At 37.3% G+C, this 23,702-nt stretch overlaps 1 protein-coding gene and 3 long non-coding RNA genes across 4 annotated transcripts in view; 1 reads left to right on the top strand and 3 right to left on the bottom strand.

Moving 5' to 3' along the window:
* LOC112432149 (uncharacterized) overlaps nt 1-23,702 on the top strand; it is a 499,305-nt gene that overhangs the window by 344,107 nt on the left and 131,496 nt on the right. The gene's annotated exons all lie outside the window — the stretch shown is intronic.
* Nucleotides 1-23,702, bottom strand: part of LOC143420631 (protein NLRC3-like) — a 238,078-nt gene that overhangs the window by 197,521 nt on the left and 16,855 nt on the right. The window lies entirely within an intron of this gene.
* On the bottom strand, nt 9,384-10,138 carry LOC143413483 (uncharacterized). The gene is made up of 3 exons (XR_013094095.1): nt 10,005-10,138; nt 9,687-9,823; nt 9,384-9,600 (listed from the first exon to the last, which is right to left on the bottom strand). It is a non-coding gene; the product is annotated as an uncharacterized LOC143413483 (long non-coding RNA).
* On the bottom strand, nt 19,814-22,472 carry LOC105940677 (uncharacterized). Its single transcript, XR_003022048.2, has 3 exons — nt 22,436-22,472; nt 21,239-21,265; nt 19,814-19,950 (listed from the first exon to the last, which is right to left on the bottom strand). It is a non-coding gene; the product is annotated as an uncharacterized LOC105940677 (long non-coding RNA).

Below are 23,702 nucleotides of genomic sequence, written 5' to 3'. Positions count from 1 at the left end.
TAGTAGAAATACTATGTTTTAGCACAAATAGTATAAAAAGCAGAAATATTGTAATTTAGCAGAAATACTATATTAGGCACAAATCTTATAAAATAGCAGAAATAGTATTATTTAGCACAATAGTAATAAGTTAAACAGAAAAATTGGAAAAGCAAAATGGACAGCTGAAAAAATGCTGAACATGCTGAGGGTCCCTCAAATATACTTGTTAAATGAAAAAATCAGCAAAAAAATGCACAGGGAGAGAGAAGTAAGTTTCTAGGTCAGCCTGGGAGCTGCTGAATTTGAATCCACCAATCAGAGAGCCTGTGTACTTTTTCCCGCCAAAACATGTGCCTCTTTTTACACACGCAGCACAGAGAGGCACAGGATTATTGCAGCCTATTTCTCATAGTGACGACTCCCCTCAAACAAATGACCATAATTTCCAAACCGTAGGGGCTAGAGCGGTCATTCTTACACCGTTTTGTTCAGAAGAGATGGGGGAATCTTCCAGTGTTTACAATTTATCATTAAAATATGAATTATTAAAGATATTTGACTTCTAATGCACCATAACTGAGTAGAGCGAAGCAAAAACTGCCTTGACTTGCCCTCAAACAACGCTTTGTGACTTGAAATCTATTTGGAGTATCGATATCATTCTTTCACCGTAAGAGACAGCAGGCTTTGGTGAACAATCATGGAAATTTTCAGGTCTCTGTGGAAATCCAACAAAAAGTTATGACGAGAGAAAAAAGTGGTTCATTTCCACAGTTTGAAATCTGAAGAAATCTGAGCGAAGGACGAATTTCCTACCCTCAAACAAGTCCAACTCATTTCAGAACGGTAATAGGTGAGAAAGAAATTCTTGAATTGTGAGCGTCAGGGGTGTCTGAAGATATTCGGGGACAAGCCTCATGTCTTAACTTTGCTTCGTTAAGGAGATATGACGATTCGAATATGCCTCTCATTACAGAAATCCAGCGGTGATTTTGAACAAGCTCTCCATTCACTTTATATGGAGAGTTTTCTGACCTTGTGTTAGTCTGAGGAGATTTGCAAAAATTCTATAAATCCCACAACAATGATGGTGACATTTTCTGAAAGCCAGCAAAAATACCTACGTTTTGATGTATAATTTGTGGAAGTTGAGTGAAAATTGAGCAAGTAGCAGGAAGTTGTTCGGACATGAAGTGAAAATTGCAAAACCTTCAGTGGCACACTGGAAGCCAAGAGCATAGCAACCATAACAACACATGTATTTTGTGAAAAATCACAATTTTGCAACTCAAAACTTTAAGAGGCATAAAAGTAAAACAGTAGAAGATTTGAAAAAGCTGAATCATACCTGAATAGCCCAATAATTTGTGAACATTTTAAAATTTGAATGGTTGTTCTAGGTGAAAATATGAGGAAGTAGTTAAGTTTCAAAAACAAGCAAATTTTAGCAGAATTGCAGAAGTTTCCCATTCATTTCAATGGGACAAATTAAAGGAAAAAAGCTTAATATTTTAAAAAGTATAATAGTTAAAAATAGCAAAAGTCATAGCGCACATTAGCAGAAGAAGCAGAATAGTTTAAAATTTGAACGGTGAAAATAGCACAAAAATTGTGGAAGTAGTTAAAGGACGAAAAACGAGCAACTTGAAGAATAATAATAACTAGAAAAATTTGCATTTCCTGCGAAAATGCAGTGTGGATGCTTAAAGCTGAAGCTGTATGCAAAAAGTAGCTGAAAAAGCTGAAAAGTTGCAGAAATTGTAAAAACTTTGCAGAAGCAAAAGAAGTTTGCTAAAATGGAATAACTTAGCAGAACTGCAATATCTTAGAGGAAACATAATACTTGGCAGAAATACAATAGCATAGCAGAATTTAGCAGAAATATTGTAACTTACCAGAAACATGATAACTTCTCAAAAATACAAGAATTTAGGAGAAATAGTATAAGATAACAGAAAGAATATATTTAGCCAAAAATACTTAAACATTACAGAAACACTATGATTTAGAAAAATAGTACAACAGAGTAGAAATATTGTGATTTACCAGAGACACTGTGATGAACTATGAATATTGTAATTTTAAATTGAGACTATGTTTTAGCACAAATATTATAATTTGGCAGAAATACTATAATTTAGCAGAAATACTATATTAAGCACAAATCCTATAAAAAGCAGAAATGGTATGATTAAGCACAAATACTACATTTAGTAGAAATACTTTGTTTTAGCACAAATCCCATAAAAAGCAGAAATACTGTACTATGATTTAGTAGAAAAACTATAATTAATCAGAAATACTAAATTTAGCAGAAATACTATATTAAGCACAAATCCTATAAAAGCAGAAATAGTATATTAAGCACAAATCTTATAAAATAGCAGAAATAGTATGATTTAGCACAATAGTAATAAGTTAAACAGAAAAATTGGAAAAGCAAAATGGACAGCTGAAAAAATGCTGAACATGCTGAGGGTCCCTCAAATATACTTGTTAAATGACAAAAATCTGCAAAAAAATTTATTACAGCCACACAATCACAAATATGTACACATGAGGAAACACACATGCACAGAGAGACCCACACACAAGATCCAATTCAGTCAACCAGTCTAAATATATTGAATTTAAATCTTAGAATGAGATCATCCCATTAAAAGCCTTTCTCTCTCTCTCTCTCTCTCTCTCTCTCTCTCTCTGTCACACACACACACACACACACACACACACACACACACACACACACACAGGGAGAGAGAAGTAAGTTTCTAGGTCAGCCTGGGAGCTGGTGAATTTGAATCCACCAATCAGAGAGGCTGTGCACTTTTCCCCACCAAAACAGGTGCATCTGTTTACACACGCAGCAGCACAGAGAGACACAGGATTTTTGCAGTCTATTTCTCATAGTGACGACTCCCCTCAAACAAATGACCGTAATTTCCTAACCATAGGGGCTAGAGCAGTCATTCTTACACCGTTTTGTTCAGAAGAGATGGGGGAATCTTCAAGTGTTGACAATTTATCATTAAAATATGAATTTTTAGAGATATATGACATGGATGACTTGTTGACTTAGAAGCCACGAATTCCCCAATATGCAAATTTGAATACCTGGAGCCCACATACATGATTGGCTGGCTGGGAAGCTGTGCAGGCCCTGATTTGTGGATTTGAATTCCTCAGCCCTCAGATATGATTGGCTGGCTTAGAAGCCATGAAGGCCCCAATATGCAAATTTGAATGCCTCAGGACACATATATGATTGGCTGGGAAGCCGTGCAGGCCCTGATTTGAAAATTTGAATTTCTCAGTCCTCACAGAGGATTGGCTGCCTGGGGACCTGGCAGATATATATATAGAAATACTATGATTAAGCATAAATACTACATTTAGTAGAAATACTATGTTTTAGCACAAATACTATAAAAAGCAGAAATACTATAATTTAGCAGAAATACTATATTAAGCACAAATCCTATAAAAAGCAGAAATACTATATTAGGTACAAATCCTATAAAAAGCAGAAATACTATATTAGGCACAAATCCTATAAAAAGCAGAAATACTATATTAGGCACAAATAGTATAAAAAGCAGAAATACTATAATTTAGCAGAAATACTATGTTTGGCACAAATCCTATAAAAATAATAAATACTATAATTTAGCAAAAATACTATATTAGGCACAAATCTTATGAAAAGCAGAAATAGTATGATTTAGCAGAAATACTGTATTTAGCACAAGTACCGAAAAGTACCAGAAATACTATGATTTAGCAGAATAGTAATAACTTACAAAATTACAAATATGGAAGCATATTGAAACACAAATGCACAGAGGGACACACAAACACAGGCTCTAATCCAGTCAACCAGTCTAACTATATTCAATTTAAATCCTACAATGACATGCTGCCAAATAAGGGCAGGGTCCTCTCTCTCCCACTAAACACACACACACACACACACACACACACACACACAGAGGGAGAGAGCTGCCGAATTTAAATCCACCAATCAGAGTGGCTGTTTACGTTTTCCCGCCAAAACAGGTGCATCTTTTTACACACGCAGCAGCACAGAGAGGCACAGGATTATTGCAGCCTATTTCTCATAGTGAGGACTCCCCTCAAACAAATGACCATAATTTCCTAACCGTAGGGGCTAGAGCGGTCATTCTTACACTGTTTTGTTCAGAAGAGATGGGGGAATCTTCCAGTGTTAACAATTTATCATTAAAATGTGAATTTTTAGAGATATATGACGTGGATGACTTGTTGACTTAGAAGCCACGAATTCCCCAATATGCAAATATGAATGCCTGAGACCACATATATGATTGGCTGGCTGGGAAGCCGTGCAGGCCCTGATTTGTGGATTTGAATTCCTCAGCCCTCAGATATGATTGGCTGGCTTAGAAGCCATGAAGGCCCCAATATGCAAATTTGAATGCCTCAGGACACATATATGATTGGCTGGGAAGCCGTGCAGGCCCTGATTTGAAAATTTGAATTTCTCAGTCCTCACAGAGGATTGGCTGCCTGGGGACCTGGCAGAAATATATAGAAATACTATGATTAAGCATAAATACTACATTTAGTAGAAATACTATGTTTTAGCACAAATACTATAAAAAGCAGAAATACTATAATTTAGCAGAAATACTATATTAAGCACAAATCCTATAAAAAGCAGAAATAGGATGATTAAGCATAAACACTACATTTAGTAGAAATACTATGTTTGAGCAAAAATCCTATAAAAAGCAGAAATACTATATTAGGCACAAATCCCATAAAAAGCAGAAATAGTATGATTAAGCATAAATACTACATTTAGTAGAAATACTATGTTTTAGCACAAATAGTATAAAAAGCAGAAATATTGTAATTTAGCAGAAATACTATATTAGGCACAAATCTTATAAAATAGCAGAAATAGTATTATTTAGCACAATAGTAATAAGTTAAACAGAAAAATTGGAAAAGCAAAATGGACAGCTGAAAAAATGCTGAACATGCTGAGGGTCCCTCAAATATACTTGTGAAATGAAAAAATCAGCAAAAAAATGCACAGGGAGAGAGAAGTAAGTTTCTAGGTCAGCCTGGGAGCTGCTGAATTTGAATCCACCAATCAGAGAGCCTGTGTACTTTTTCCCGCCAAAACATGTGCCTCTTTTTACACACGCAGCACAGAGAGGCACAGGATTATTGCAGCCTATTTCTCATAGTGACGACTCCCCTCAAACAAATGACCATAATTTCCAAACCGTAGGGGCTAGAGCGGTCATTCTTACACCGTTTTGTTCAGAAGAGATGGGGGAATCTTCCAGTGTTTACAATTTATCATTAAAATATGAATTATTAAAGATATTAGACTTGTAATGCACCATAACTGAGCAGAGCGAAGCAAAAACTGCCTTGACTTGCCCTCAAACAACGCTTTCTAACTCTAAATCTATTTGGAGTATCGATATCATTCTTTCACCGTAAGAGACAGCAGGCTTTGGTGAACAGTCAGAGAAATTTTCAGGTCTCTGTGGAAATCCAACAAAAAGTTATGACGAGAGAAAAAAGTGGTTCATTTCCACAGTTTGAAATCTGAAGAAATCTGAGCGAAGGACAAATTTCCTACCCTCAAACAAGTCCAACTCATTTCAGAACGGTAATAGGTGAGAAAGAAATTCTTGAATTGTGAGCGTCAGGAGTGTCTGAAGATATACGGGGACAAGCCTCATGTCTTAACTTTGCTTCGTTAAGGAGATATGACGATTCGAATATGCCTCTCATTACAGAAATGCAGCGATGATTTTGAACAAGCTCTCCATTCACTTTATATGGAGAGTTTTCTGACATTGTGTTAGTCTGAGGAGATTTGCAAAAATTCTATAAATCCCACAACAGTGATAGTGACATTTTCTGAAAGCCAGCAAAAATACCTATGTTTTGATGTATAATTTGTGGAAGTTGAGTGAAAATAGAGAAAGTAGCAAGAAGTTGTTCGGACATGAAGAGAAGACTGCAAAAGCTTCAGTGACACACTGGAAGCCAAGAGCATAGCAACCATAACAACGCATGTATTTTGTGAAAAATCACAATTGTGCAACTCAAAACTTTAAGAGGCATAAAAGTAAAACGGTAAAAGATTTGAAATAGCTGAATCATACCTGAATAGCCCAATAATTTGTGAACATTTTAAAATTTGAATGGTTGTTCTAGGCGAAAGTATGAGGAAGTAGTTAGGTTTCAAAAACAAGCAAAATTTAGCAGAATTTTGGAAGTTTTCCATTCATTTCAATGGGACAAATTAAAGGAAAAAAGTGGAATATTTTAAAAAGTATAATAGCAAAAAATAGCAAAAATCATAGCGATCATTAGCAGAAATAGCAGAATAGTTTAAAATTTGAACGGTGAAAATAGCATAAAAATTGTGGAAGTAGTTAAGTGCCAAAAAGTGTACGGAAGCAACTGGAATAATAATAAAGTATAAAGAATAAAGAGAAACAGGAACTCAATAGTGTGGATGCTTAAAGCATCCACACAACTAGAAAAATTTGCATTTCCTGCGAAAATGCAGTGTGGATGCTTAAAGCTGAAGCTGTCTGCAAAAAGTAGCTGAAAAAGCTGAAAAGTTGCAGAAATTGTAAAAACTTTGCAGAAGCAAAAGAACTTTGCTAAAATGTAATAACTTAGCAGAACTGCAATCACTTAGAGGAAACTGTAAAGCTGAAGCTGTCTGCTGAAAATAGTTGAAAATAGCTGAAGAAGCTGAAGAAATCAAAGTCAGTGTTTAAAAAGTTGCTGAAATTTTAATAACTTTGCAGAACAATATCAAGTTAAGAAAAATGTAATAACTTAGCAGAAATGCAATAATTTAGAATAACATAACTTAACATAACATAACAAACAAAAGTAGTGTAACCTAGCAGAAATAATATAATTTAGTAGAAAATTAAAAACTTGGCAGAAATATTACAACTTATCAGAACTGCTAGAAATTTGCAGAAATGTAATAATTAGGCAAAACTGTCAACAGATAACAGCTGAAAATGCTGAAGTAACCTCAAAGTTACTTGTTTAACTGTGAAAAATTACCAAAAACATTAGAAAAGGAAGAAAACGTGCCGGCAGATAAACTAATGTGGAACAAAACCAAGGAAAAATTGCGAGTTTGCACAGCTGGTGAAATCTAAAAATGGCAAAAAAACATAACAAAGGCAAGACCCACACAAACAACATTTAGGTAATAAATGCACAAGATGCTGCGGTCAGAGATTAAAACACCCAAAAATAATGTTATTGAAATGCCAAAAAGTGGCAGAAAGTTTAGAAAGTAGAAAACCAGTAGTAGAAAAGTAGAACATTCAAATATTTTTAGAAACATATGATACAAAATATTTACTCAGTTGTTTCCAATGATTACAATAATGGCATAAAGAAATAAAAATACCATTTGGGACAAACAGAAAAATATTAATAGAAAATGCAAATCAAATTGATCTAAAATCTATACAAACAATTGAAGCATCTGTTGGAATTGTGAACATATCCTTGTTTGCCATGTTTATGTTTATGGCCCTAAGATGCGCAGACACATGATAGGCTATTAACTGCAAAAATATACACATATATAGCAAGTGAGAGACAAAAATATATCCTCTGATTTGCTGGAGTTTTGTGTAAATACCATTTGGCAAGGATAAACAACATGTTCCTATGCCACATTAAAATTTTCATAAGCTTAATTTTTTCAATTAGTTTACAGTTTCCTGATTTGATGATAAATATGGTACCAATCTACAAAATACTGTCAAAATGAAGTCCACATTGTGATATATTTGAGGTGTGGAGAGTCACACAGCTGAACAATCGATTTGCATATTTAAAGAAACAAGGATCAAATAAAGAACATCGTTGTGGAATAAATTACAGTGAAAAATAATCACTGCTTTGCGTTAGAGAGTGACTTATGATGAGGTATTAATTGGCTTAACTTTACCTCTAACATCTTTTCACATAGTGCTGTGACCAGGCTGAAATCCATCATAAAGTAACTGTAAACAGTAGAACCATTAGCATGAATGTTATGGTTCTACTCTGATCAAAACTCAAGTCAGCTGTGTGACCTGATATAAAATGATAAAGAGGAACACATATAAATGGATGTGACCTTTATGAACTTTTCAAAATGACTTTATATGTCTGACCCATTATCTATATATATTACAGCAGCGGTCCCCAACCCCCGGGCCTCGGACCGGTACCGGTCCGTGAGTCATTTGGTACCGGGCCGCGAGAGATGAGGCTCAGGTGTGAAATGTATCGTTTTCAGGGTTTTTATCGGTTTTCAGCGTTATTTTGTTATCGTTTTTATCGTTTACTCGGTTTTCCTGGGTCTTTTGACGTGTGTTATGAATAAATTTTCTTTTTTTCGGTACCGGTACTAGTTTTATTTTGTTATATTTATCCGCGACACCTTAAAGGCCGGTCCATGAAAATATTGTCGGGCATAAACCGGTCCATGGCGCAAAAAAGTTTGGGGACCGCTGTATTAGAGCAGATGTGGAAAACCACTGTTAGACCTACTCTATACTAATGTAGTTACTGACACCCCATACTAAGGCAGGATTCATACAAACACACATTATTTATTCTCTTAAACACTTTCTTTTTGCACATTTTTAGATTGTGTAATTTCTAAAAAGAATACATGTAATGGTTCAATAGATATAGTTATTTAAATGTCCATAATAATCACATGATCATTTTTGTACATCCTACAATCCAGGATTTAGAGCTGTGTGTCTGTATGAATTCAGCTTGCTATACTTATAGACTTAGATATATTAATCCACTATTTACCCAAACAAGTTACATTGTTTGGGTAAATAGATTGGGTTTGTTCTACAAAATAATTATTCAACAATAAAAAAAACACAAAAAAAATCTGCACATTAATCCAGAGTTCAGTTTCATATGTCTGATATTGTTAGTTAAATCTGATGACACAAACACAGTCAATAATTCATTGCTAGCGTGACATGTGGTCCTTTTTGCCTTTGACCAATGATATGCTTGTTACTTGGACCAGTTTAGTATTTGCTGTCACAGAGGAATGTTAACCATAAATCCAAAAGACAAAACTGAAAAAAATATGTTAATTGCAAACATGTTTTTGCTTAGTAAAAGGATTTGAAATTACATGGAAACTGTCACCTTAAAGCCTCATTGTAAATATCATCACAAACAGATGTTTTCCACACAGTTAACAAAGCTCCACCACATCCGATCACTGCACATAAATCTAAAAGAAAACAAAAACAAATAAAAAAAATAAAATTAACACAAGGGAAGACTTTTGACTTAATAACTACGCTTAAAATAAGTGTTACCTTTGAATATTTGTGGGAAAAATCTGATGCTACCCCAAGAATACAAAGCCACACTGGAAACGATGACAGGCTTGCAGCCCTCTGTCTTCCTGGAGTCAGGTGCCTGATCAGTAGCAGTGAGTTGACAGAAGTCGGTGTCTGTAAGAGTGGCCAAACACTGATACTCTGTCCACTTGAGTAGAGTCTAAGAAGCTGGAATGCAGGCACACTGGACGAGCTTGTTCTAAAAAATACAGAAAAAGGAACATTTTATTTGTGTTAAGGCCTAAAAACTACAAATAAGTTATGCAATGAACAATGTTGAAATACCTTATAGGTGCTGCAGGCCACATAACCAGAATCCAGAGCAATCTCACACTCACATGATGGTGAGGAAAGACATGAGCTCTGCAATGAGGTTTGAATGTCTCAGTTGGGACACTGAAGAACTCAGAAGACAGCAATACCTGCACAGAGAGACAGAGTAGAAAAAGCATAGATTTGTAATCCATAATGTGAATTAAAACTCAAAAAGTGTCAACAAGTATAATCATTTGAGTGTGGAATTATTTATGCACTAAACAGGATTTTAATTAATTAATTGAATTAAAAACACTGACATTTTTTATCAAAGATAAAGAATCATACCTCTCTCTGCTCTGAGGATCACTGAGCATCTCTGACAGGAAATACAGTTTCCTCAGTAGGAGTCATCATTCATGGTCTCAGAGGTGTGTAGTGTGGCAGCATCATGATGGTCTCCAGATCAGGCAGGAAGTCAGGTGATGGGTGTGTCATCTTCTCCATTGAAGACATACTGGTATGGCAGTTCATAAAACAGCAGTCTCTGTGTGGCATGTAGTTATCTGTGCAGTCCAGCACTGATGGATCAGGTTTGGCTCAGCAGTTCATGAAGATGGTGTTAAGATGTTGTTGTTTCAGCTGAGGATGGTGAAGTTTGAAGGTTTTCCCACAAAGGAAACAGGACTGTGTGTGCCCTGTCTGAAAAAAATACATCTACAAAACATAAAGTGCTTTTAACACCACCCCCCCCCCCCTCCCCACCCACCCATCTCAGCCCCCAAGTGTCTATATAATGCTGGTATGGGGTGTCAGTTACTAAATCTAATTAGTGCGTCAGAAAGCGGGGGCTACACCTAAAGCCCCCGCTTTCTGATGTCTTTGTTTATTAGCAGCTTTTTCCAGCTGCTCAGAGAATTCTGACTTGGCCTTTATCCACCCAAACCCAAACCCACCCGGATAAAGGCCAAGTCAGAAAATTGATGCAGAAACTTTCCATGTTCTTCTAAATCAGTTTTTATACAAATTCTGTAAGCTGTGAAAATGTTTTTCTCTACATAATGTATAATTATAGACATCTCTGGTAGCCTAAAGATAGTTTAAAACTTTTAACATTTTTTTACCTGTAAAACATGATAAGCAAAACCTCATTCATCCAAAAAACATTTGATTCTACAAAATTTACTATAATCAAGAAAATATAATTGTCTGTATTTATTCATGTGACCCATAATAAATACCTGCATTTATCTGTGATTTATTTATTTACTATTTCATATTTGAAAGCATCTTGGAGGGGAAGATCTCGTTTGTTGAGATACATACGTCAGAGTAAAAAAAGTATCAAAAAAGGAGATGACAATTAACATCCATGAAAAAATGTATAAGTAGATTTAGTCATTTAAAACATGAGAATAAAAAATAAATTATGTCCGTTTAATGCAGTATATTTCAGATCTGAGGTGCATGATAACAGAAAGCAGATCTCCCGGCTCTGCATGAAGTACAGCCATGATTTGGTGACATGATTAATAACATTGCAATAAGAAAGGGTCTTCTTACAGACAGAGTAGGGAAGACAATTTTTTCCAATGAAAAATATTTTTCATACTCTACAATCAGTAAACTCTGTAACAAACATGATCTGTAATTGTTTCAAAACTCACCAGACGACTTCATGATTGGCTCGAGGACAGGACACAAAACACAGGGTTGTGGTAACTGTAGTATGATCTCAGAACACCGGAATGGAGACATTGATCTGGCTGAGAAATAAAAATGAGGTCAAGCAGGGTGTTCTTGTCTGTAGTGGCAGAAGTGATCAGCTGTGAATACCCTCTCGACTGAAACTGCTCCAGAATCTGTTTTCTTCCACTCTGCAACTGGTTCTCATTAAAATCTCCACACACAATGATTGGGTGACAGTCCATTATTTCAAGGGAATCTAAAAGACTTACCAGGTTTTGCATGAACGGTGTCAAACTGTAGTCAGGAGGTCTGTACACAACAGCAATGAGTGCAGGGAATGGAGCCTGAACCTTCAACACTAAAAACTCAAGATCAGTGACATTATGCAGATACTGTTTTACCTGAACCTGAAAATGATTCCTCAAATACACAACAACTCCACCACCACTTCTGCTGGCCATGTGAGGAAAGTTTGTGTAGGACACATGTCTGTTGCGTTTGAACATGGTGTAGCCGTCCAAATGAAGACTGTCTGCAACAAAGGAGCCTTGGAGGTGAGACTCTGTGAGACACAAAACATCTGCTAAACACATTTCATGATGACTCTTGATGTCACTGATGTGAGATGGCAAACCCTCCGTATTGTGATGGATCAGTGTAAGAGTGTCAGGTCTGCTGGCTGTTTCTCTGACCTGAAGAAGAGGCATCATTTCCTCAACGCTGGCTTGTCTCATGGTTTGGAGTGCTGCAGTTACCTCGGGATTGGAGTAAATCTTTTTCTCATCCAAGTCCTGCAAATAGAGTCCACTGAGAGACGTCACCCTGCTGAGAGCAACATAAGCCATACCTGGTTCAAAAATGTTCTTCATTGAAACTACAGCTGTCTGTGTTGTAAGACCCTGAGTTTTGTGAATTGTGCAGGCGAATGCTAGCTTTACAGGAAACTGTCTGCGTACCGCTCCTTTAAACTTCAGACTCTCCTCTGCTCTCTCAATGTAAACCAGATCATCAGATGCTGCATTAGCACTGCGGTTGTGTCTCATAGGCTGCCGGTTGTCCATTCTGAGCCCCAGTTTAATTATGTGTCCATCATTTTCAGATCTCACCACCTTTACCAGTATACCAAAAGCACCGTTGACCAAACCGTTTAGTGTGTCCAAGTTTCTGGTCAGCATAACTCGAGCTCCTTCAGCAACATTCAGAGTGTCAGGTAAATCATTTCTCCCACCTGTAAATGGTTTGTCTCTTCGTTCCATTCTGCCTGTACGTTTATCCTTCTGGAAATCGTCTGCAGTGATGATTATGATGTTTGAATGAAGCTTCTTCAGGGTATCTGCGTTATGGGATTCCACATTCTTGTTGGTGGCATAAATGTGTAAGACCTCAGTTGGACATTCTTCTGGTGCAGTCACAGCCTGTGACAACAAATCTCTGTCGCACTGAGAAAGTTCATCCGTCTTTTCTTTGACTCTAATCCTGTTCAGCATCTCTGCAAAGGCCACATCATCTTTCTGACGCATAATCTCGGTTAGAGTGATCATCTGAAAATGTTCCTGCCATAGGTCAATCTGTTCTGGATCGTAAACGCAGAGAGGTTTAGACTGTCGCACTGGTGGCAGCTGGTAAAAATCTCCAACAGCTAAAACTGACATTCCACCAAAAGGTCTCTGAGTGCCTTTGATTTGTTTCAGTCTTGCATCCACATAGGCAAAAAGGGGTTTTGAAACCATTGAAATCTCATCAATAACAATAATTTCAGCATTCATCAGCTCAGATCTGACTTCATCCAGTTGGTTACCAAGTCCTTGAATGGGTGGTTTCAGACTCCTGGGTAGTTTCAGTAGAGAATGTAATGTAGAGCCATTGATAGAAAAAGCTGCTGTCCCGGTAAATGAAGTCAGTAAAACAGTTGGATTTGATATGTCAGCTTCTTCTGCATTAGCAGGCAGTCTGCTCAGGATCTTTGATGCTTCAGAGTGAATACACTTAATCAGATGTGACTTTCCAGTTCCTGCACCACCGTTGATATAGAAGAAAAATGGATCTGGGTTCAAACCACAAACTCGCTGAATACACCAGTCTCTTATAGTATAGAACACGCAGGCCTGCTTCTGGTTCAGATTCTGATACATTACACGTACCACGGCTGGATCGACTGCAGGTTGTTCTCTGATGGCTCTGATCTCTGTTACAGCATCAGACTGACGACTGTAGTCGGGGACATTCTCCTGTTCGTTCTCATCATCAGAATGTCTCTCAGGAAGATTCTCATCACATTGCAGCCTCACAACTTCAGATTCAGGAGCCAGATTACACCATTCATCGATCACAACATCCCTATTTTGTTCAAACTCTTCCAGTGCACTCTCAATATCCTCAGAGTTCTTCTCATACTTGTCTTTATTTCTCTTCACAATCCGTTTCACAGACTCACTGTGGTCTGAACATGGAAGTCGCACAAAACCTGAGTTGTAGAAGGACTGATAGGTTTGGAAACATTGTGGTTTCAGTTCCTGCTCTGATCTGTGTGGAAGGTAAAGTCTCAACAGTCGACCATAATATTGCTCAGGATCTTTTTCCTGTGAACAGTGGTAATATCTGATTATAGCTGGTTTATCATTCTTTCGCCTTTGTACAAATCCAAGCTGGTTTAGAAGAGGAAGCACATCTTTTCCTTCATTTGGACCACTCACCAACCTGCACAAGGCAGCAAAATCAGCCAGTGACATTTCCTCATATTCTGGGGTCTCAGGTCTGCATTTGTATTTATCACTCAAACTTGTCATCCAAATATTACAACTGTCATGTGTTGTGGTTTCCAGGAAGCTCATGGGCCGACTCATTTTTACCGGGTTATCATCTGTTGGTACAAATACAACACTGCGGGAACATTTTTTCATTTTTAGGCCACAGACTCGAGTCACACACTCCTGTGCGCTGATCTCTCTCTTTTTTGAGTAAGCCTGCATCACAGCTCTCATTTCATCACATTCATTGACCATGTTGTTTCCAGAGTTATCAATAACTGTCTTCAGGTATTCAGAGAGGCCAGATTCTTTCTTCGTTATATATTTACAGAGGTATTCTACACATGAATAGGCATTCAAAATGAATGAGACATCTAAATTAGAGTTCCAGGCTTCAAGCAGGTGTGGGTTGTAATTGTTGATCCAACACTCATTTGGGTCACGTTTCAGAATCAGAGCTGTTTTCTTGTTTATGTTCTGGAGGCATTGTTCATACTCATTCATTGTCAAGTTGCATCGTGACAGAATCTGCTCTATGGTGAGGGAAGCAGCTTCAGGTTCCTTCAGCAGGTTCAACAAAGGTCTGAGTTTGGCTTTTGCAGCTTCAGTGTCTGAATCCTCATCCTGTCTCACAATCATTGTTCTTGTGGCTGGTGGTTTTGGAAACCCAAATCTACAACCAGAGTTCACACTCTTAAAGCATGTTTTTGTGTGGTTTTTGCTGTGCTTTTGTAGTTCAGTGACTTTTTTGTGCAGTTCAGGTTGTTTTTCTGGATCAGGGAGTTGAGCTGAGATGTATCTGTCCACAAAGTCACAGACAGTTTGGTCGTCATCCACATCTGCTTCTACCTTTTCTCGAATCCACAGCAACATGTGTATATGCGGACTACCTCTGTGCTGGAACTCAACTCTGTAAAAGTAATCAATGATCTCACCAAGGGGCTGTGCAGGAGAAAAAAGCAAATCTCTGAACAAAGCCTCAACACGCTTATCAAACATCCGCATGGTGGTTACTGGATTTGATCTTAGAATTTCACACTTTTCTGACCAGTCCAGGGCTTCAAAATCAACCTCTTCACCTTGCTGTCTCTTTATTGCTTGAATCACTTCAGGCCATCTCATCTCAGCAGCAGAGAAAGTGACAAAGAACTGAGGTGTTCCTATTTGACGAATCATACTGAATAAGTCTTTGGTAGTTTTCTGCCAGTAAGCTGGAGTTCCTCTGAGTGGCTGCATAAATCTGATTGCATCTTTATTTCTTACCAGCTTCTCTACTTCTGTCTTACTTTGTAACATTCCTGATGTGATTTTGCGTCCATCTTTGGTCATAGTTTTACCTTTCCTTAGCTGTATTGTCATGCTGGAATTAGCCAAATGTATTTCAGTGACAAACTGTGAGAAAAACAGGTAATTTGTGTCTTTAGCAAATCTTGCATCAATGTTGAAAAGCCTTGACTTGAAGTAAGCACTTGGTGTGAGTTTAAGAAGTCTCTTTTCATCCAGTGTATTCTGACCAGTAGGAAACTGCACAGGAAATGCCATGGCTTCCAAATGAGGAGTTCTGAAGAAGCTGACAGGATTGTTTCTTTCTGCAGGAGCCACACAATATGTGTTATCACTGAAACAGAGAATCTCTTCTGAAATGTCAACAGGCTGCAGACAACTTTCTAGAGCAAAACCTCCATTGTTCAAATCACTTTCTGGTTCATCTGGATTTTGTTCCTCTGGTTGTTCATCACAGGATTGCATATTAATAGCTTGTTCACTTTCAGACTCACTTTCGCACAAAAGGGCATCTTTTTCATAGTTGTCAATTTCCATTAAATCTGCTTCATCATAATCATCACTTGCCATGCTGGCTTCATCACTGCTGTCATCATCAGGTAATGTTGGATCACAAAGCAATGCATCATCTCTGATAACAATATCTGTGTACTGTGGGTGAATCTGTTTCAGTTTACGCAGGGCTTCGATCAGTTTAGACCAGGTGACAGTCTGGAACAGCTGATGGCCTTTGTAGCACAGTCGTCTTTTCAATTTCACCCTCATGATCTGTGATTGGCTTCTGAGCCGAGGTAGATAGTCAACTGTTTGTTGGACTTCAGATGGTACACACACCACATTACCACGTATGAGTCTTTGTCTGCCCTTTGGAAGAGGAATAATCTTTGCAAATGGTATGCATTTGGCAATCAGATGTCTCTCCAGAATGTTGAGATCACACAGTTCAGCTGGAATATCCTGCAGTTCTAAACCGTTGACAGCAGCAAGTCTTGGCATGCGTCCACTTTTGAGGGAACTGTGACACGTGTGACAGATATACTCCTTTTTTCTCTCAACAGGAAAGCTGCAGTGATCATGACATGCTTCATCACACACATGAACAAATTTACCAGTTAGACACTGCTGAGCTACAATTTGGTGTTTTGAGTAATTTTCTCTTTTGCAGATTTTCACCTGATTAGGAAAAGAAGCTTTTAGACAAACAGTACAAACATAAGATGGTGCTGACTTAATGTTGGATCTGAAACGAGATATGGCCTCATTCATTAAAGTGTTCTCTGGATGACACTGTAAACTTTCAGCTGGTCGATGCATCTGACGATATTTTCTTTTTATTTTCATTGCACATCTGATATTATGCATCTGTCTGAAAGAAATACTGTTCCAATATTTTACTCTCATTCGTTCTCTCATATTGTCCTTGTGTTGCTGCTGAAATTGTCTCTCTTCTCCATAACGTTTAGTGATGTAACATTTTTTTTTCTGTCTAAATTCTACACTTTCTTTATATAGGTTAGAAACATATGACCTCATGTAAGCTTTATGTTTCTCTCTGAATTCGGCACAAGTTCTGTATGTTCTTGTTATTCGTTCCTTCTGCTTTTCTCGGAACACGGGAGATTCTCTGTATGTTCTTGTTATTCGTTCCTTCTGCTTTTCTCGGAACACGGGAGATTCTCTGTATGTTCTTGTTATTCGTTCCTTCTGCTTTTCTCGGAACACGGGAGATTCTTTGTATGTTCTTGTTATTCGTTCCTTCTGCTTTTCTCTGAATAAAGAATCTTCTTTATACATCCTTATGACACGTTCTCTTTTTCTCTCTCTAATTTTAGCACTTTCTCTATAGATCCTTCTCATTTGCGCCTTCTGTTTTTCCTTAAAATCATCTCTTTCCTTATAGATCTTTCTCAAATGTTCCCTCTGTTTCTCTCTATATATAGGATTTAGCTTATATAGATTACTTTTGTACACAGTCTTCTTTTGTCTGTGATCAGGATCCTTTCTTTTTGGTAGTTTTTGTTGGGCCAATGATCTTCTCCTCATTTTTTTCCTTCCCTGTTTACTATATTTCAGCAGTTTATGTGAAAGTTCCTGTGTTGTCTTTGTTGAACAGCGGTTGGCAGCGGTTGGATCCTTCTGAGGAACAGAATCTGATGTTACCTGAGGTTCTCTCACAGAAGATGCAGAGGTTTCTATTTCTAAATAATCAGAATTGTTCAGCTCAGCAGCTGGCTCATTTGAATAATCCACTCTGGATGACATCACTTCAGTAGCTAAAGTGTCGGCCACAGTTTTCTGTGTCTGCTCAGTGGACTTTGGGGTTTCAAATTCAGGTTCATTTAAAGCTGGTGCTGAAACAGTTGTAGCTGTTTGTCTGTTTTCATCAGCATTTCTTTGGTCAGCAGCGTTTTCACTGTGGAACTCAACAGGCTGTAGCTCATAAGCACAGGTTGGTGCGATGCTACACATTCGGTACAAACGTTTGATCCTGTCAATCATGTCGTTAAGACGTGTGAATTTTAACATAACTGCAGTTCCACCACTTACACTTAGCGACAATGGCATTCCTGTAGACTTACGTGGGTGAGGGTCAAAGTATGCGTATTCACCTGAAGTCAGCCTGGAAACTGCGATGGCTGTTCCTCCCATGACTAGCAAAGCGTAGCGAAACTCTGAAGCCAAACGCTGTAGTCCCTGTTCAAGGCTCGGAAGATGATCTGTACCGTCAAATGTGCCATAATGAGCAAACTGAGACATGTCGACTTGATACTCGTGTCTGCGGCTGATGATCACAGTGGGAAGTTCATCACAGGCTAGAAACACGCTGTTCACAAACCTCTTTCTGGCATCTGAATACACGGCATGGCCTTTGTCCAACACACGGTTGAGATCTGCTCTGGTAATGAATTCATCCTCGTGTAAGAATGACAGGAAAACCAAACTGTTCGCCATGCATTGCTGATTCCGGTACTTTCCATACTTAGCATTGGCCTGGCTTCGAGACGCACAGATGCTACTCACTCGTGGACGACTTTCACTGTTTGTAACCTGTACATGAGACGGTCCTGGAGCTTCTCCATCATGCTGCGTTTGCACAGTTAGCTGGGGTTCAGTCTGGATTACCTGTTGTTCTTTAGCATTTGGCACAGATGATGAGCAAACACCTCTCTTTACCACATCTGCATAAGACACTGCGGCCGTCTGAACGCTGAGCTGCACTTCTGGACTGGGAATACTTGTAACAGACACCTTTACCTGCTCACCGGTCTGAGAAAGATTTACCTGCTCCTTCTGCTTTTGCCATCTAAGCTTCTGGGACTGTGACCTTTGACCTTTCCTTGGCATTTTGTGCAAGTACAAACTGGACCTTATATGTATTTATACACAAATGTATACAAAACTCAACCTGTAAACACTGAAAAACTCAAGTTTCTATTAAATGGATCAACTATACAAATGGTAAAGTGTTCTTATGACCGTTTAATTGATGTAAAAGGCTGGCTTAAATACAAACTCAATATAAAAGTTATTGAAAGATCCTTAAAAACGTTTTATTGTAGCTTTTTCAACAACTGTATATTATTACTTCTTTTTTTTAACCAGACTGGTTAATGAATAGGTCTATACTTCTGTGAAGTAATATGCAGAATAAATCTCAACAATCAACAGGCTATAATAAAACTCTTAGCTTTGAAGTAGACTTTGTGTAAATCTTTGAGATATCTAAAATCTAAAGCAAATATAAGGAGCTGTGGTGGTGTGGTGATCAGATGACAGGCGATGAGGATTCTTCAGCTGGATGTTCTGCAGCAGTCAGGAAACAGGAAGTCTGGGTCCTCAGGGCAGCTTCTCAATGACAATTGTAACTCAATACTTACACTGAGTAATAGAAATGGGTTTGTCCTTAAATAATATTAGTATAAACTTACTGTAGTCAAATGTTATAGTCAATGAAACAGACTTGAAAAATGTATTTGAATCTAATTTAATATTTATGTAAATAGAGCAGTCTGAATGTATATATTACAAAATAACCAGATTGTCTTATTACAAATAAACCTTTAAGAGGTGTATATTTTATATAATTTATCAAAGCAATTGCACCTGTAAGCCAATCAATGTTTATTCCAAAGTGTAATGCAAAATTAAAATGACAAATGTAGGGCTGTGTAAGTAGTTTCTACAGTGACTTCTACTATACTGTATATTCAACTTCTTACTTGTAATTTCCAGTAAAATGAGTGGATATGAGAGAGTTTAACGACAGGAAAGAAGGAGCAGTGAGAGCAGAGATCTCTCAGATTTCTGAAAACAGATCGTCGAAGTTGCGGTAACTTCAATTTCCAAAAACTTGGTTTGTTGTCAACCTTGGTTTGTTGTCAAACTTGGTTTCTTGTCAAACTAGGGCTTATGCTTGTCAAAATTAGATAGAGTACATGGCGGAGAATGGATAGAAGATAGAATGGCTTGTCAAAAAAGATGGAGCAGGGAGAGGGAGAGTGATAGGACAGACTGAATTTGCTTGTTAATGGCTTGTTAATGATAGAGGGAGAGGGTTTTCTGCAGCAGGTCACCTGTAAGACAGAAAGAAAGTGGAATTAGACACACTTCCAATAAACCTGGCTTTACCGTATTTTTCAGACTATAAGGCACATTTAAAAGCCTTTAATTTTCTCAAAAATAGACAGTGCACCTTCTGTATGGTTGTGCTTACTGATTTCAAACCAATTCTATGTGGTACACGGCACTCTGTCAAATGTTTTAGTATGACTTTGGTAAGCTACAAAGCAGCACCACTTGATGTATTGTCGGAGCATGGCTTTTCTTTTTTTTTTTTTTCTTTTTTTCTAAGGAGCATGGCTAACATAGTCAGCACCCTCATAGAGTAATTCGTACTGTGCTTCAACATAATATGGTGTGTGTGTGTATAAGGGCCTGGCACCTGTTGAGAGCCATGCTTATGAAGCAGATTTCAAACTGATCAATCCACATTCATCAGTCCATAAATCCTGAAAAGTGAGTGTATTGTTCTGTATTTTATGTCTTACAACTGAACAATTTTGAGAGTTATTGTAAATGAGTTGAATAAAGTTTGACTTATCTGTTTTGTTTGGCTTAATGTGCCTTAGAATTTAGTGCGCCTTACAGTCCGAAAAATACAGAACATATATATATCATTACACACTGAAGAGTCGTACAGTACATTATTAGATTCAACTGAATGAAAATGTTTATCATATGGTGGTGGAACATTTCTAAGGACATTTTTGCATTCTATTAACACAATAAAAACAAACAGTCTGTAAACCAAGATGTGGTGCTACAGTAACTTACTATAAACATTATATGGTCAAGCTAAACCCACACAATGAAGTCAGAGCAGACAGTTTCAGACCACCTGCTTTAAACACTTCACAGCACTCAACTCACATGATCCTAAATGCCCAAAGGTCTCAAATTCCCGTTTCTGTGTGTACTTACCTGGTTCAACAGTATATCATAATGTCTGGGGAGCCGTTAACATAAAAGTAAAAAATAATTTACTCAGTATGACTTTTGGCAAAATGAAAAATTTGGAGACAGATGACTCCTAAACAGCAGTTTCTACATTTTTCAGTCAAATATGGGGCATGTTTAATACACACTCCACTAAATCTACAATAAACTTAGCATGGCCGATATTAGGGCCTAATTAAAAATGTACTATGATGATAAGAGAGATCTGTAAGTCTGGAAATGTTTACACAGACTTTTCTACGATCTGATTATTCCCAAGAGCTGTGCTGACTCACTCCACTAAACTGAATGTCCTATAATGAGAAACATTTCCCAGCACTGCACCTCAGACAAACCTTTACTTACCAGACTGGAGACGATCAGATCAGCAGTCTAGAGAAAGGAAACAATTAATCAGATCACTGTTTGATGATTCAGACTGTTGAGCCTCTTCACACACAATCCAATTTACTGTGACATAAATTAACTAGTAAAATTCTTAATTTATTTAAGGCTTTATGAGCTTAATGTAGTCTAAAGAGGAGATAAATGAACTGCAGCGTCTCACATGGCTGTAGCAAGTGTAATAAAAGCATTCATTACTACAGAAATATAAAGAATAGCCACCAATATTTGTTGGCACAAGTGCAGGATATACCAAATATTTCCTACACAGAAGCTTTGTGGCTCCAACATTTTCTACAACAGGTCAGTACTACTAAAGTGTGAAAGCCAAAACTTTTAAAAATGTTAGATACAAAATAATTATATAAATCAGAAGCAACAGAAAACCTCGTCATGTCTGATATGAATATGTAAATCTTAAAATAGTTTTAAATATTGACATGTTACAATAGCAGAGGTGCACCATGTTTTGTAATTAAAATTAAATGTCTTAAATTTTTACACTAAAAAGTCCTTTCATTATACCTGTTGCTAGGAATATTTATGTATTTTGCAGTGTACCTTTTTGGCAACTTTTCTATTAAATTTTAAAACACATTATATTCACCAAATAAGTGATAAACTAATTAGACACACTGGCTGTAATGTACCTAACAATGTCCACTCACACCTCTGGTTTTCTTAGTTTTTCATTATTGCTTAACTGTACAAAATACTTCTACAGTGTTCTGACTTTAATGTAACACATCAGCAGAATTTGAGAGACAATATGAATCAATACCTGTGCAGCTCTTAAGTGTTTGAGCAACCACTTATACTGACTCCCCTAAAACACTTTCATTGTTTTGTCTGCTACTTAAATCCACAAACATAAGGAGAAAATGAACAACTGACATTTAGCTATGTTTGGATTCAATAAGCCATAAGAAATTTAAATCATACATAAATGGGCTATTAAACTTCAGGGACATTTTCAGGGACAGTCAGAGGTCCCGTGTGAGGACTTTGCTGCTACAGGTAATAAATCCTGACTTTGTGTTTTTGCCCATCAGTAAATGGAAACATATCACAAAAAGTCAAACTACTGTATGTAAGTTGTCAAATGTGCTACGCAATGCCAGGTTCATACTGCCTCAGTTACAATCACTGTTTACTTACCAGCAAAGGCAAAACCAAAGATCTCTTTCACTCTGTGTAACAAAAGACAAAGCACAAAAATACAGAATGAGACAACTCAAATCAGCATCACAGTCAATACTGCATCACTCTGTGTAGTACAAAAGATTCAGTACATTCTTTGTTTACCACAGCAACAAACAACTCACCTTTTTCTACACCTTATTAAAGATTACTGTCTTCATTAAGGTAAAATATGGTTTCATCCATTTGTAATAAGCCACACACGTCTCTTAGTTATGTGATAGCTCTATTAGTTTGGTGCTATTAGATAACACAGTAGATTTAATAAGCAATGATTTGCTACACCTAGCTCTGCACACTTTATCAAATTCTGACATCACAATTTCAAAGCATGAACAATCATAAATGAAAGCTTGGATGATATTTTTGTAGGCTTCAACATTTGAGTTCGTCTGCATTCAAATTCTGCTTCCTAAAAATATTATCACCTGCACACAGTATCATTTAATATGCTGTTGTTTTAAATATCTACATATCATATTTATAATATTAATGGTGCACTGCTGCATTTTATTTATTTGAAGGTGGACTTTTTTATATTTCGTTAGTTTTTCACAAAGTGAGAAGTTAAACAGAGCTGCAGGTGTAGGTTTCATTTAAAAAAAAAAAAAAAAACCTGCACAAACAAGTGTTTGTTAAACAGTTCTTAAAATTTAACTAAAAAACTAAAATTACCTAATTAAAAAAAACTTCTTGTTAAGAGATGTTATTATTCTTATATTATGTGTTTCATCCTCACTCTCTCTCTCCCTTCTGTTAATTAACCCACAGCACAAAAACACACCGGTACAGGCACGTGACTCTTTTTCTCCCGGCTTTCAGTCAGAAGCTGTGTCCCAAAATGTCGGCTGCATCCTCCGGAGGCCGCATTTGAAGGCCGATTATGTCACAGCCAGTCGACGAAGGCTGTCTCAAATGCGGCCGACAAATGAGTCCTTCATTTCCCCGAATAAACTTTTAACATATTTTTAGGCGAGAAAGTAGCGGTGTAAATATCTGCTTGGTTTTTCAAGACATCGCATATTTGCAAAAGTGTGCCGACGTTTTCAGAGACGTCTGTCACCCACCGGCTCGATGGCAAGCTGGGAGGGGGGTTCAGACCCCCGCTCTTTCGCTACTCAGGTTAAACATGATATACAAGTCACTCTGATAACTTAAAAATGTAATTGTTTGCCTTTTTCTGTGTTTTATTTGTTCTGGAGTAAATCGGTTTGGCTGAGATCAA

The sequence above is a fragment of the Maylandia zebra genome, linkage group LG2 (genome assembly GCF_041146795.1).
Source record: "Maylandia zebra isolate NMK-2024a linkage group LG2, Mzebra_GT3a, whole genome shotgun sequence".
Taxonomy (NCBI): Eukaryota; Metazoa; Chordata; class Actinopteri; order Cichliformes; family Cichlidae; genus Maylandia; species Maylandia zebra.
Note: the sequence above shows the minus strand (reverse complement) of the source record. Positions and strands in the feature narration are given on the sequence as shown.